This window comes from Numida meleagris, chromosome 3 (genome assembly GCF_002078875.1).
Source record: "Numida meleagris isolate 19003 breed g44 Domestic line chromosome 3, NumMel1.0, whole genome shotgun sequence".
Classification (NCBI taxonomy): Eukaryota; Metazoa; Chordata; class Aves; order Galliformes; family Numididae; genus Numida; species Numida meleagris.
This window is the reverse complement of record NC_034411.1, coordinates 22,692,948-22,708,245: the sequence shown is the minus strand read 5'-3', so window position 1 is coordinate 22,708,245 and position 15,298 is coordinate 22,692,948. Positions and strand designations below refer to the sequence as shown.

The following is a 15,298-nucleotide window of genomic DNA, read 5'->3' as shown; positions in this document are numbered from 1 at the left end:
CATGGGATGTGGGAACCCGGAGGCATGAAGCCGGCTGCCTTGTCCTCCTGGGTGAGCCCTGAGGTGGCTGTCAGGGGCACAGTCAGATCCTGCTTCTAAAGAAGCCCAAATGGTAGCACTACCAATATGAATGCCTGACTGCACTGCACAAGCTGCTTTGGAGTGGGGAAATACACTGGAGGAAGTCTCTGTTATAGTTACTGGAAGGAGTCCCACCAATAGTACCTGCAGCACTGGGAGTTTCTGGTAATGCAGAAATAGTCAATGGTGGAAGGGAAGCATGAGCCTAGGCAGCAAGGTGTAGAGCACCAGGATCAAAGTTACCCTGAGTGAAAATTCTTGAGCCTAGGAATTTTGCTGCCCTTTCCCAGAATTTCATAGACTTTTCACAGAATGGCTTGGGTTGGAAGGGACCTTAAAGCCCACCCAGTTCCAACCCTCAGCTGTGGGCAGGGCTGCCCTGCCCAGCTCAGGCTGCCCGGGGCCCCATCCAACCTGGCCTTGAGCACCTGCAGGGTTGGGGCACCACAGCTTCTCTGGGCAGCTGTGCCAGGGCCTCACCACCCTTGGATCCAGCTTTTTTACTTTCCCAAAACTTTCCTTGAGGCAAAGCAATTAATGATTTGAGGTAACTTTCACGTGATAACAGCTCTGAAATACTTCTTTTTTTCCCTCAGCCAGATACATTCAGGTATTCTTTCTCTTCTCCTGGCATGTAATCAAGAGGAAAACAGCAGACGGTCTCTCTCCTCTAGAAACATATAGGACCTGAGGTCAGCACAGGAGATAAGAAGGAAGGAAAGTGCAGGTAGAGCCTCCAATAAGCTGGAGTGGAACAGATGAACTACCATCAGCTGTTATCCTTTTACAATAACGAGACTGACAGCCAATTTGTGAGTTTAGGGTGGGAGCAAGAAGTGCTTACAGCATAGTGGATGGGTCTATGTGTGGGTCTATTTGTATAAGGTATTGTTTTTCTTTTTGTTTTCCCTTAGTTGTTCTGTGTGTTTTCATGCAGCAGGAGTTCAAACAGAATTTTGCCATGCATTACAATGTAGAAATTCTGCCCCACATGGCAAACACACGGTGTTTCTGCTCCCACTGAAGTGAGGGGAAGGAGGAACAGCGGGACTTGTGTGCGAGCATTGCAGCAGGAGTCCCAACAGCCGATGGGAAGCTGAGGGTTGCACTTCCACCATATTGTGTTCTACTGAAATTGTTGAACTAATGAAAATAAATCCGGTATGCAGCAGAGAAGTGATCAAACCAAGGGAAAACGTGTAACCTTAAGCTTCCTGTCTTGTATGGGAATTTGCCAAAGCTTCCTTAACCAAAAGGAACATAACTGAGGCCGCATGTCCTCAGTGGGCAGAATGCAAAGTGTCTGGGCTTTTCAACAAGCTAAATGTCGTAAATTGTTTTGTTTTGCAAGGTTTAGAGCAGACTCTTAAACCAGAGCTCTTTGCCTGGGCTCATCTCCTACACAAACTTCTGAGATGCTCACGTGTGTGTGCTACTGAGGTTAACATATATGAGAAGCTCATCTCACAGAAGGAACATCCAAAAAGAGGTATGTAGGGTAACGTGTTTCAAAATCTTTAGCTCTATCAGCGTGGGATTTTCTGTAGTTTCTTCCCTATTTCAGGATACAGGTGCTTGTTAAATTCAGGCATGTTATTGTGTGCATTTTTTAGCGCTAAGAGATACTGATCCAGAAAGTGGCACTGTATGTAGGAAACCATTTAAAAACCAAACCAGGGACAACTCAGCTCTTTGGCACCCACTGTTACCTGCACTGTTCAGGTGCTCCCCTGTGCTGTGGCCCCCCCTTCCCCTCTCCTTTCTCCGTACAGGTAGGTTCCTGACTGACCTGTCGCATGGGAATGATGATAAGAAGTCTCAGTGATTCAGAGCTAGGACGTGCAGAGCGCATGGCTCTTTGCTCGCGCTGTGAGGCAATTAGTGCAATTTGTGCTGTTTGGCTGAGCGAGCAGTTAGAACTGAAGCACGGAGCCATCTGTTCCTCCAGCTGACAGCAGGCATGTTGGGTAGCAGCTCGCTTCTGCTGGGAAGAAACATCTCACTGACATTAGGGAAAGTTCAGGAAGGGTTTGTTCTCCCCATCTTTAAAACAAACTCTTTTGGATTTTCTTGTGGTGCAGGCTATGTGCTTGGGAGACTTTTTTTTGCCTGTAGTCGATGTGTTGTGAAAAGGGAAATGGAAACACAGCTGCATTGAGCACCTTCTGCTCTCATTTCTTGCCTGATTTTTTGGGAGACCCATCAGAGTCTGAGTTCTACACCATTGTTTTGCACTTCCCTTGCTTTGTTCATTTTGCAGTGCTTCTTTAATTGAGCCAAAGGCTACAAGAAATAGCCCCCCTGGAAATCAGCCCTCAGGAGGGTTTTAAGAACATCTTCTGTATGCCACATTTCATTCATGGCAATTACTAAAAGATTCCTGCTACAACAAAAGCCATTATCTCATTAGTAACAGGAAGACCAGGAAAAGGTCTGGCCTGCTTCTCAGTGGAGGGGAAGAGCTCGCTACAGATGATATTGAGGAACTGCGCATCTGGTGCCTCTTCTGCATTTGTCCTCACTGAAAGAGTTACAGGGAAAAGATGGCAGCATTAGCTGCAGCTAACGCAAGCAGCAAAGGAGCAAGGTGAGCCTGAGACAGGAAAAGAACAACCTGGGGAAGACTTGAGCAGTCTGTTTTATGGTGAGACAGGCCTGACTGTTTGCACCCCTGTGTGCACAGGGAATTGTCAAAAGCAATCTCAGGAGCCATGGTTGGAACTTCTGAAATCTGGTTGTGGATGGGCAAGGTACCAGCAGGCTGGGAAAAGTGGGACGTAGTGCTTTTCTTTAAGAAGTGCATGGGTTGGGAGGTGGAGCCAACTCAGGTTTATAAAGCAGTTTACATCAGCTCAAAACTTCAAAAACTACATCAAACAAAGCTCATTTATTTTTAGGAATGAGTAGCCAGAGAAGAAGCTGTTGATGTTCTCTAACGTGATTTGCAGGTCTCTGATGCTGTGGTACAGTGTTCCTATTAGAATAGTGAGGAAAATACTTAAAGGCATGAAGAAAAGGTTTGGTGGCAGACTGGGTGGATAGCATAGCTGGAGGGCAGATGTCATAGTTTTCTGTTATAGCCTGTTCTCAAGCAAGTCTTTTAGTGGGTTTACAGATAGCTAGTGCTGGACAACAAAGTATGTTTATCTGCTGTAGTGGAAATGGTAAGTCAGGGCCTGAACCAGTGGTTGAGCACCTGGTGGGAAGGCAGGGCCAACCTAGGGGAGCTCAGGTGCATGCAGTGCAGCTGAGGGACCGGAAGGGATGGGGCTGGGATCCACCGCTTCCCTTCCTCATTTAAGGGTTGGCAGTGGAGGCAAGTGGATCTTGCTGGATATCCATGTGTATCTGAGGCCTTCTGAAGGTAAGCAGATTCTTCCCTTTGTTTCTGTGTCCATGGCTGCTGTATTTGAGCAAGTCCTCACTTGCTGCAGCATAGGACCTTGCTACTCTACTATCATTGCTGTGTTTTCCATCACATTACAGCATTACATCTACATTTGTAAATGATAAAAAGGGTAGGGTACGAGTTCTTAATGAATTCAAGGAATGACCTGGAAGAAAGAAGACAAAAAATAAATTCCGCTAGGGTAAGGTCAAGATGATATTTTTTGTCTGGAAATACTTGCTGCTCTGTGTGTGTCTACTGGAAGAAACACTGCACATCTTCCAGTGTTTTTCCTGCTTCTTCCCTTGGACTACATCGTAGGCATTCCTGTGTGAGGTTGTGGGCTTTGCTTGCCCCTTGGGCAGCCCTGGTTGCCACCTCTGGGCCTACTTTGCTCCTCTTGCTGAGGTATGCTGGGGCTGTGCAGGTCAGCGCATGCTTTGCTGTAGAAATCACTTCTACTACATAAACCATCTTATGATCCATTATTCCATATAGTGGAAGAGGAACTATCTCCATTAACACATAGATACCCCTAATGAAATAATTTAATGCATAAATCTTTTCATCCAGACCCATGGTTATTCTTGTGCTGTCAGTTTTTTCATATACCAAGAATTGTAGCCAAACCAAATTTCATGGCTCATCTCTATTTTATGATCACTTAATTTGGAATTAATACGGCCAACCTACATCCTGTCAACCCAAGCAGTAGCATGTGAGATTTATTTTTTCCTTTCTCAGCAGTCAGTAAACAAGCACCTAGCTGAGACACCCTTAGCATTGTTTAACCAATAGACAGTTGTGTTTTATGGGACTGTGGCACATCGGGCCCAGTTCCAGTCCCACTGGAAATCTCTAGTCCCTCTCCAAGGAATTCAGTACAAGGACGACAGAGCTGTCAGGGCATGTATTTTTTATACTGGTAGGTGGATCTGTCCATGCTTTACTGACAGCTTTTTACCAGTATTCAGAATGCTAGTCTGGATCTGGGTTTATGTGTTCTGTACCAGCCTGCAAGACTGAAGAGCACCAGGCAGTGGATCAAGATTTAGTAACTGATCTATCAACTAGAGATATTTTCTTCCAAAAAAATTGTTTCTAAACAATGCCCAAAGAAATTTTGGCTGCCTTAGTGCTTGTTTTCTTCTTACAGCATATGCAATGTTTCTACCTACTTATTTGGAGTGCTGGCTAGGATTCCATAAGAGGCAGTATTTGGTTGGAAAATGATGAGGAGGCCAATTGTGCTTCATATCTAACTTTACCAATTTAGGATAAAGTTTCACAATTGTCTGTCTATTGTAATAGTGGGGGAAAAATAAGTAGCCAAATAATATTACCCCCCTTTGGCATGAGCTCTATGTTATTCATTGCACTTAGTGAGCCTTAACACTTTTCATCAATCAAGGTAAAACCCCCTTATAACCTGCACTTACTAAATAGCCTTTCCAAAATTTTTTCTCAAGAGTATGTTACTAGACTCATTCACAAAGCTGTTGTTGTCCTGTTTGAGATGGGAGTTATCTCTTGACCTTACAGCTGCTCTGAGTGTCCCCAAGCTCCTTGGGCTTTTCTAGGTTCACAACTGCAGTGGTAGTTACATGCCAGCTAAATGTTCTGTATGCTGTAGGAACATTCTTCTGTCAGGGCAGATGGTGCTCAACTGATAGAATAATACATGAACAGCAGAGGAGATGTGGGTTGATTAAATAATCAGCATACTGTGACATTCGATCACTTAGCTGTAACCTAAAGCTTAAAGCTGGGTCAAAGTGTTGGTCTATTAACATGCCTCCCTCCCTCCTTTCCTTTTTTGAGTTGCTGTTATGGTCAGTCCAAGTGAAAGTTTTAACAAATGACATGCCTTCTTGGTAGCAAAACGTAAGAATTTTTACTTGGCTCTGCGCGTTGTGGAATAAAAATAATAATATAAAGGAAATGAAATTTTGCTAAATGAATTTAAGTTGCCAGGCAACCTGTCGTACACAGCATGGTATCTAGTCAAACATTATTGCAAACAAACAGGTTTGTACGTAGTATAGACCAGCATTTAGACCAAAAGGAGTGATCTCAGGAAGCCAGGGCAATGAGGACTGGAGGGAGGACAGAGCACTAGTGTGCCTGAATACCTCTCACCTTCGTGGTTTGCTTGCACGTCCACAAGTCTAATTAACTGTATCAGCTCTACCCCTTCATGTCTCCCTGCTTGTAGTTGTACAATAACAATATTTAAAGGCAGTTTTCAATCAACTGAAGAATGAAGAGAGAAAACATGTTTCTCTCAGCAAGGATATAATTATTCACTAACTGAATACAACTCACTAAATTACTCATCCTCTTCTCCAAACCCTGCTTTGTTTTTTTGGAGACTTTCTCTGAATAAAAAGGAAAGAGGTACCACTAATAAACTGTTCTGTTGTAAAATGCTAGTGCTAACTGAAAAAGTCATATACTTGGCTGTCACATAACCACTGGCCATTGGATATGGGGGAAGTTGCCGTATTATACTTCCACTATGCATAAAACTGAAAGACTTGGTCTACTACAGTCTAAAATGTTAGTGTTGTCTCCAGAGTACTCTTTGAAAGTTCTGTCACCCAGTACTGAATCTCAAATATCCTGTCATGTCCAGGAGGAGTCCCACAAACCTCACAAATCACAATTCCTTGTTTTGCTGTGAAATTAATGTTTCCCTTTCTGATGTCAGTTCTGGAGGTGATGATCAATGCTTCATGCTTGAGATGGGACATGGTAAACCTGACTAGAGGAGGCAGTTTGGGACATCTTCTGAGGTGGGTTGATATTTTGAATGAAAGAAGCAGCAGTGCACCTAGAGCAGATTGAGATCAGCTCTCATTCCAGTACCTATCTAGGTTAAAAACAAAAAGTTTCTTTGTCAAAGTGGAGCAAAACAGCTGGAGCTGGCAGCAGAATCAAGCCATGCAAGAAATGGTTAAGCCAGTGGGTCCCCTCAGAGATTACATTTGGAAATCAAACTTCTTAAGGTTCCGTGGCTACTTTAGAGAACAAACATTCCAAAGTGATATTAAAATAATCAGGTAAATTTGTGCATTAAATCTATTTCAAGGAATTTAACAAGTTCTACAGTTGCATATTTGTTTCTATGAATAAGCACCAAGTATATGTATTTTGTGGAAGTAGAGTGTCAACCAAAAATAATGTAAGATGAAATCACCTGCTTACAAATATGCATTGAGAAGGAGGAAACAGCTGCTTGGCAGGTGCTCTGCTACACAGCTGGAAGCTCAGCACCTGACTGGTTTTTCTCCTCCTAAAGCCTGCAGAAGGCTTTTGCTGCTTAGATGTGTGGTGTGAAGATTAATTGCTGCTCCTGAAGGCACCTCTGCCTTCTGGAGTTCTGGGTGAGCCTTTATTTGGAAATTGATCTTTGTTTCTTGTCCTAAACCATTCATACGATACATGCCTGTTGTACTAAATGGGCACTTTCTTCTTCTAAGTGGTTAAATGCTGGGAGAAATTATTTCATTAGACTTATGTTTATTCCACAAAGTATTATAAATGAAATGAACAGTTCTAATTGCTTGATACAATTTTCTACTATTCTGTGTTTTTTTTTTTTAAGTTCCTTATCAATAGAAGCAGGGTAGTAAATAAGAATCATTGCCAATTTATTCACTCTCTGCTCTTGACCAAAAGGAATGACATGATGAAGAAACTCTTACTGGAGAACTGAGACCAACAGTTGCATTTCAAAATGTGAGCTACACCGACTTAGATCACACGCATCAGATTCACTTCCTTGTTTAATCTATAAAATGCACTTTGGAAAAACAGCTTTGCTTCATGTAAAATCTCAAAGTCAAATAAAAGAGGGCTGGGCTGGGAGAGTACAACCAATTTAAAACTGGCATCCTCTTAGCTCAGTCACAAGCTGCAAATTGACAGCTTTCCTGAGGTTCCTATTCAGATGAGTTATAGCATTAATTTTCTCTCTAACCTAATGGAAGGAAGAAAGCTGATTACATTTAGAACCCTCAGCAAGGGCAGGTATAACTTTTCATCTAGTTATTAACATTTACAACTGTCATCAGCTGGATTGCTTGGAAATGCAGCAAATCCTCCTTCCTTCCTGACCTCTGGAAGACATGAAATGCCAAATATAAAGCATTCTCTGTCAATAAAGCATTAACAGAGCTGCTCTGGTTTATAATGCGATGCTTTGAAGCAGATAATGAAAGAGACTAGCTGTGAGCGTAAAGCAGATGATTTTGAATAAGAATTCGGTTTGATAAGTATACTTAAGTCACTAAGCAGTGATTCCGAAGGTCTGTAAGGGCTATGGATATTCAAATCATTCTGCGGTCTCGTTTAATATTTTTTCATTGTGACCTAAATTATGTTCCTATAATATATATGAGAGGGCATTGTATTAGTGGGATATGAAGGTGACTTAGGGTTGAATGTCATTGTTTGGTTTGAGAGATGCTTGAGACATACAGTAATGCAGGCATAGTCCACACAGTTAAAAGAGTGGGCAGCAGGCCCTGAAGGACGTAAATGTTTGTTATTTGAGCATTACAGAAGTAAAGGGGTTTGATCATGTGCCATGGGAAGTTCAGTAAGCTTTGTCAGTTATCCTCCTTTAATCTGAAGGAACTAATCTGAAGAAAAATTCAAATGATGACACTGAATAAAGAGCTTGCAAGGATACTGGTTACGATATACGTTCAGTATCAGTCCTGGCCAGCCTCCATTTTCTTCTAGCTACTGAGCAAATGTGCTTTAAGTAAATCTGTTCTATTGGAGACCTCATCCTGAAACTATTTCCTGTGAGTGGGGGCAGGACGATGATGATACTCAACAAACCAAAAAAACCAACCCACACAATGTCTTGAAACAAAAGCACAATTTTGAAGCTCCTCTGATGCTTTTATACCCCTCCCTCACACTGTGCGCAATTTATTGTTAAAATGAGTTTATTCTTTATTGTATTTGCATATGTTTTGGTTTTTACCATTAGTTTAGAGATCCCTGGGTGGATGTTGCAAGTGCTCCTCACTTGATAATCTTTCTCCTTCCAATAATTTATTGTTTGAATTACAAAATAAATCTTGTCATCTCATACTAAAATACATTCTTGACTAACATTATCAATAATATTTGCTTAAAAAGCCAAGGAATGTTTGAGGTTGCATTCTGGATTTTAGCATTCATCTTATGATTTACTGAGAAGGTAAGTGATGTATGTGAAGCATATGGGTGATGTACTGTTCTGAAAGATGCTGTGACTAGAAGTGCTGAAACACGAGACGCTGACTCAAAGGTGAATTTATATATACGATTATGTGTTTGGATTTGTTCCAAATAATGGTGAAATGAATGTATAAAGCTGCTCTTTATTGACGGAAGAACAAAAGCAAGTACTCATTTTTTTTTCCACTGAGAAATATAAAACTTCCTGGTACTTTAATTCGTGCAATACAAAACTATTTTTATAACTCTCATTATGCAGGAAGCAAACCTGTTTCCTCAGAATTCGCCCTGGAACTGACTGGAAGAATGTGATAGTCCTGGTGACCCATAACAGAGACCTCCTTGGATAGCTGTGGGATGCCTGCAAAGGTAGGCTGCTTCCCAGTGGTCTGCCAGCCATATGCAGGGCTGGTCTCTGTAAATAATTTAGAGATGTCTCAGATTACTCTCACTGGAAACAGTCTTGAAAAGCAAAACAAGCAAGAGGATTGGAGGGGCCCAAAAATATCCTCACTGTGACCCTGAACGCATCTTCATTCATTTGCTCTGCTAGCAGGACAAAGGATAACAGAAGATGGTAGGTCAGGCACCTACATCACAGCTGTGCTTTGTCTGTGCTTGTGCTGCTGTGTAATGCTTTTAGCCCTTCCATTTCCTGTTTTGCATGCTTAATTATTCACGTGGTACTAATCCATTTGTTGACATCTAAGTTAAGCTAAAAACATTCAAGCCTAGACATTACAATTCTGATGGTAGTGAGAAATGCAGTGAGAAGTGTTTCATATTAATAAATAATATCAAAATTGATATGCTATACTTTTCCAAGGTAGAATTATGAGTTTATTATTAATACCTTAAATGCACTCTTTAGTGTCTGCAAGCATGAGACCATTTTCCTACAGGAGTTTAGAAGGTCTTTTTAGACCCGTGCCTGTGATCTTGATATAAGAGCTGTGCTGGAGCCAAAATGATGTTTGAACTTGTAAAGTGTGATTGAAGGAGACAGAGCAGGGTTTTAGGGACTGGCACTACCTAAAATGAAATTTTAATTCAGTCATATGTAGTGCTTATAACATTTTATATACTTAATTTTGAGGCTTGTGATGTATATAGCTATAAAGTTGTTCCATTAATAATTATCAGTCAAAAAGTTGGCTTTGGATTTCTCATCATGATAATGGATTTTAAAAATTATTCATGACTGAACTTGTTGATTTTCAAAAAGTCAAGGCTGTGAACACAACAGGGTTTTGTTAGAGCAAATTGATTCCAGGCTGGATGTGGCTCTGGGCAGCCTGGTCTAGTGGTTGGCAACCCTGCACTCAGCAGGGGGGTTGAAACTAGATGATCATTATGGTCCTTTTCAACCTAGGCCAGTCTGTGATTCTATGATTTCCAAAACACAGATTTCCAACCTGAAGATGACTGGGGGGGAAAAAAATAAAAAAAAGTAAAACACAAAGCTCCATTTATGTAGAGATTGGTGTGATACAAGTTTCTGAAAGTGGTATGTCTTGCAAGATACATTGGGATATTGAAAACTGATACAGACTTTTTAGCAGATCAGTCCCAAGAAGGCAATACCAGAAGACTGACGTCAGACTCTTGCTCTCTGTAAAGCATTTCCTAGTGATCTTTCCAGGATGGGAGAGCTCTATTATGTATTAGCGTTACCATTGGTGATATCCTGTCACAAGAGATTGAAAGTAGTGGAGTGAAAGACCAAACAGTGAGCAGCTCCTGGCATGTGGTGGAACACAGCCACCCATCAGTGCACCCACCTGTATAACCGCCTTGGACAACACTACAAAATGCAGGTGTGCTTACTACCAAGCTGAGGAAGCTCAGGTACAAGTGTGTATGTATTACCGCTAATGGAAAAGTGCAGATTAGGAAACTGGAAATCCTTACAAATTCCTTCAGAGGGTAAAGATAAAGTTTACTGTAGAAAGCATCTCCTCAGTAACTCATCTGCACTCATTCTTTAGTGTTGTCTCTGTTTTAAGTATATAACTTAGATTAGAAACTATAGGAGAAAATAAAAAGCAAAAAAGCTACACTATCAGAGTGAAAATCCTTATATTATACATAAATTATACATTGTAGCTCTGGAGGAACACATCCTCTGTTTTAATGTTTTATGTCTTAGACTTCAAGAACTGCACTGTATTTGGAGACAACCTGTAATTGATAAGATGCAGTACAGTCCTGTTGCGTAGACCTGGCACTCTGCATACAGCTGGTAACAGAGAAAGTGTTTAACTGGGGTATGGAAGGTGACAAGACAATAGTACTTGTTCCTGTTCACCTTGAAGTCCCACATAAGCTGAAAATCACATTTCCAAGTATTATTTCTGCATGCCTGACATGCAAAGACATTTAAAGGAGACCTATGTATGGATACATAAAACAATACTATCTTCTAAAGCTTAAGATCAATTTCCAATAAAACGCAAAGCTTTGATGTTAAATAAATATATCAGTTGCAGTCATCCCAGTACCTGGGAACAGTTAAGTAGCCTGTGGCGGTCATACTGAGCAATATGTTCCCTGTATTACAAAATGGCTTAGGTCTGGGATAGTGCTTGTAACAAGTAATGAAAAAGAAAGCTTTTTACAACACAGTAAATGAAAGGAGAATCACATTAAGGTGTGAATAACTGCATTATACCATGGGAACACTAATGATTCAGTTATCTAGTGTCAAACTGTGGATGGGGAAATGCCGGCATGAAGGAAGAAACCCCAGGAAATGGAACTGGGCATGAAGGATGAGTGGATGGCAGGGGGATTGGTCCTGTCCGTAGAATGGTTTTCAGTGTCCTTGGAATTGGACAGGGCATCTGTTGTGCTTGGGAAGCAGAGAAGTAGATTATTGAAAAGGATTTCTGTGTGCTTGGTGATGCTCAAATGCCTTGATTTAAGTAATTGTGTATCTTACTTGTTATGTATGGATAATGTTTCTAACATCATGTTACAAACGCTATTATCTCATGCAACAATCACAAATTCATTATGCAAGTAATTGTACAAAAGCTACATGTTTTTTTTTGTGGCTGTAGCCTTTGAGCGTGTTAGTTTTCTAATAGAAGTTTTCCATTAGGAAAATATTTGCAATCCTAATTCTGGTGTAATTGCTTTGCCTGGGAATTTTATGGTCACTAATTAGGTTAATACCGATCATTTGAACACAAACATAATTAATGCCCCACAGTATTAAAATTAATCATACATTTAAATCTAAATTAAATCAATTAACCGTGAGAATGAACAATGGCCATGTATCTGATTATATCATGTCAAGATTTCCTGAAGAAAACCCTCACTTACATAATAGAGATGGATCACGTGTGTCTTTCAATAACTATCTGTTAGTAATAAATGAATTATAGGGTAAAGAAGATGCAGGGCTAACATCCTAGAATATTTAATTCTGGGGGGGGATGTAGAGGGAATTTTGTTTTACTTAAGTTCCCGTGTTTCTTTGCTGAACAAAAATACACAAAGGAGTCTGGAGAGCAAATATTTATCAGCTCTGCTCTGCAGAAGAGGTCCTTTGTGCCTGTGGGCTTCCTCATGGCATTTAGGGGAGAAGAGATAATGCTTTTACAGATGTCTACTGTACATAGGGGCGTGACGAGGACTCGGCAGCCTTCTGCTGAAGGCTCAGATCAGAGTTTGCACAAAGATAGCTGAGTGAGCCCACACTGCTGTCCTCACTTGAAGCTCCACTACTTGCTCTGTGCCTAACTTTTATAACAGAGTTTGGGTCCTGGGCTATTCACATGGGTTGCGTCTGGTGGATGAGCCCAGTGGTGCAGCTGAGCTGTTAGGCCAAAGAGGATCAGCAGAGCTCAGCTTCTATAGGACAGTCCTGTCCTAATCATTTCTGATCTCTCTGCTTCCTAGGGCTTGGGAAAGGAACAGGAACTCAGAAGCCATAGCATGCTTGGGGCTTCCCCAGTGGGAACTGGCAGGAGACAAACTGGAGGGACCTCTGCGTGCAGGCCTCACCATGAGGCTCTTGTCACTGGAGGTGGGGAAATCACTTGCTGGATTTAATAGAAAATGTAATTAGGGTTAACCTGAATTTAAATAATTGTTAGACTACTCAATAGCTATTAGCATGCTCTATCGTTCCCTATCAGAGAAATGCAAATACATGTCACAGCATCAATTCATGAGAACACAGATTGGAAGCTGATAATTGTCGCTGTAATTTTCCACCTAAAATCTCTTAAAAACTCCTCCTATGGATTTCCATGACAGGCTACCCAGAGACACGAGAGGTTTTTGTTCTTATACTACAAACCACAGTGCTTGTGATAGTCGTTCTATTAGCAGCAGTGAAGTAAGGTGGGTGTTGGCAGAAATATAAAGATGTATTCATTCTGCATTTGCAAAACTAATTTATGTTCAAGGATGAAAAATGGAGTATGTACGTAATTAAAGCTCTCTATAATTTTATATAGCATTAAAGTAATGGTTCCATCCTGCTTCTGTTAAAGATTAAAAATTTTCATGAGCATTGGATAAATAATGTATCTTGGCACAGGTTCTGTAAGTTCACCACTGTCTAAAAAAAATACACATTATTTAAAAAGCCTGATGTTCAGTTTGGCATTAGGTAACTCTTTTGCAAACAGACTCACAGTGGATGTGCTTGGGAGTTATTTGACGTTGTCTTCCACAGGTCTAAAATGGTCCTACAACAGCAGTTTCTCTCTGCTTGCCAGGCCATGAAATATACTCTGTAAAGCCTCATAATAGATTATTTAAAAGAAATATCTGAAGATGGGTGGACTTCTTATCGTCATTAATTACCTCCAACAGAACTGGGGATCAGATGAATATAGCTTAAATTTTTATTTTTTTTTTTAAAAAGCCCCAAACATCAGTTTTAGTGACTCTATAAAATATTGATCCTAGGATAAAATTCAGGAGATGGGTCTAATCTCTGACTGTTTTTATGTGAAGCAGTCCTTCGTAATGAGCGCACTGTTGCAACGTGTTAAGAATATGATTTGATCCATCTTTTTAAAATGACATTTCTCAGAATGTAGATTAAATTTCTCTTCTCGGTATTTATTCTTGTGCTACTGGTGTCAAAACAGAAACCACAAGCAATGCGATAGAAGAAAAAATATGTTATTTCCTTGGAGCTTCTGTAATTGCCTTTTTTGAACTGGTTTTCAGGTGACTCCTCAGAGCCCACCCTTCAGGGAGTGGCACTCCTACTTTCCATCCTACAATGGCAGCAGTGCTGTAAAGGGCAGTGGATGGACCTGGGCATGCTGAAGTATTGTCACAGAAAATAAATTATTTCTCTCCATTCACATTGATAGATTCTGTTTTGGGAATGTTCAACAGAGGCACTGTGCTGGTGATACAGCCGCCCCCGATCTCTCCCCAGGTTGTGCAGAATTAGCATAAGTACTTTGCGCACACAGCTGCAGCTTTCAGTGTGCGGGAGCCTCTGCAGCAGCTCCGCTTCCCCGAGAGGGGACTTTGCCAGAGGAATGGCACTGGCATGGATTCAGCAGCCACACACCCACCCTCGCTTCCTACGCACACTTTTGTACTGTCACCATGGATCAGCGTTGGAGCACAGCTTCACAGGTCAGAGGCTGCTTAGACTGCTGAACATGCTGCCTAAGTGCTGTTCTCTCGCTGTCCCCTGCTAGAAGAACCTGTTTCCTTGGGCAAAATGTAAGCCATATGGGATAATGCTTTTGAAAGCTTGGAAGTCAGATCCTTTTAATTTTTTCCTTTACGAACTTAATTTATGCACATATGAAAGTAAAGCTTGTTTTCCTTTCTCTTTTTGTCTCTCTCCTCTCCAAACCATAAAAAAAAATCTTTTAATTTTTCAAACATAATTGGAAAAAAAATTGAGAAAATTCAGAAAGATAACCCCTGAAAAACTGTTTTGGCAAACAATTTGAAAGCAAGCCATGAGCTTTATTTTTTCCCCTCTATCAGCTGTATGAGGAATATCTGTCTAAAAATGTTGCTGTGTCTAGCATAGCATCAGCAGCATGTGTTAGAGCTGGCAATAAATCCAAGTTCTCCAGTGCCTGCCCAGTTCTTTATTGAGAAAACTATTCTCTCTGTGCAACTCATTTGTTGCTGTGCACATCTTGGTTTCTAAAATAAAGAATATGAGATTTATAGAGAAGACTTGCCTTAAAATTAGGATTGATTTTGTTTAAAGCGCTCTGTTCTGTTTGTGCTCTGAATCAGAGAAGGCTCCATTGAAAACACGCACATAACAGGAAAACAAAGATCTGTTTCCCATGTGTTCTGGTGTCTTTGGTTACTTCAGGATCACTTGGGCACATTTCATTAAAATGCACTGAAGATTTCAGAGCAAATTTCCAGATTCTGCTGCATCTGTGGAAATGGTAGATCCTGTGGCTTCCAAAAGGGACTACAGAAGATACATTGGATTTAGACTTTTGACTTGTGACAAGTCTCTGTATTGAACTATGGAAGTCAAAAAATGGAGAAAGATAAACGTGACTAGGTTAATGTTACTAATGCAATCTTTTATCCTAAGCATACTGACCAACAGCAAAAAGTTTGTCTAAA

General features: G+C 40.9%; 1 long non-coding RNA gene across 1 annotated transcript; it reads left to right on the top strand.

Moving 5' to 3' along the window:
* Positions 857–14,520, top strand: LOC110396709. The gene is made up of 5 exons (XR_002437187.1): positions 857–966; positions 1,433–1,570; positions 8,967–9,076; positions 12,617–12,743; positions 13,904–14,520. It is a non-coding gene; the product is annotated as an uncharacterized LOC110396709 (long non-coding RNA).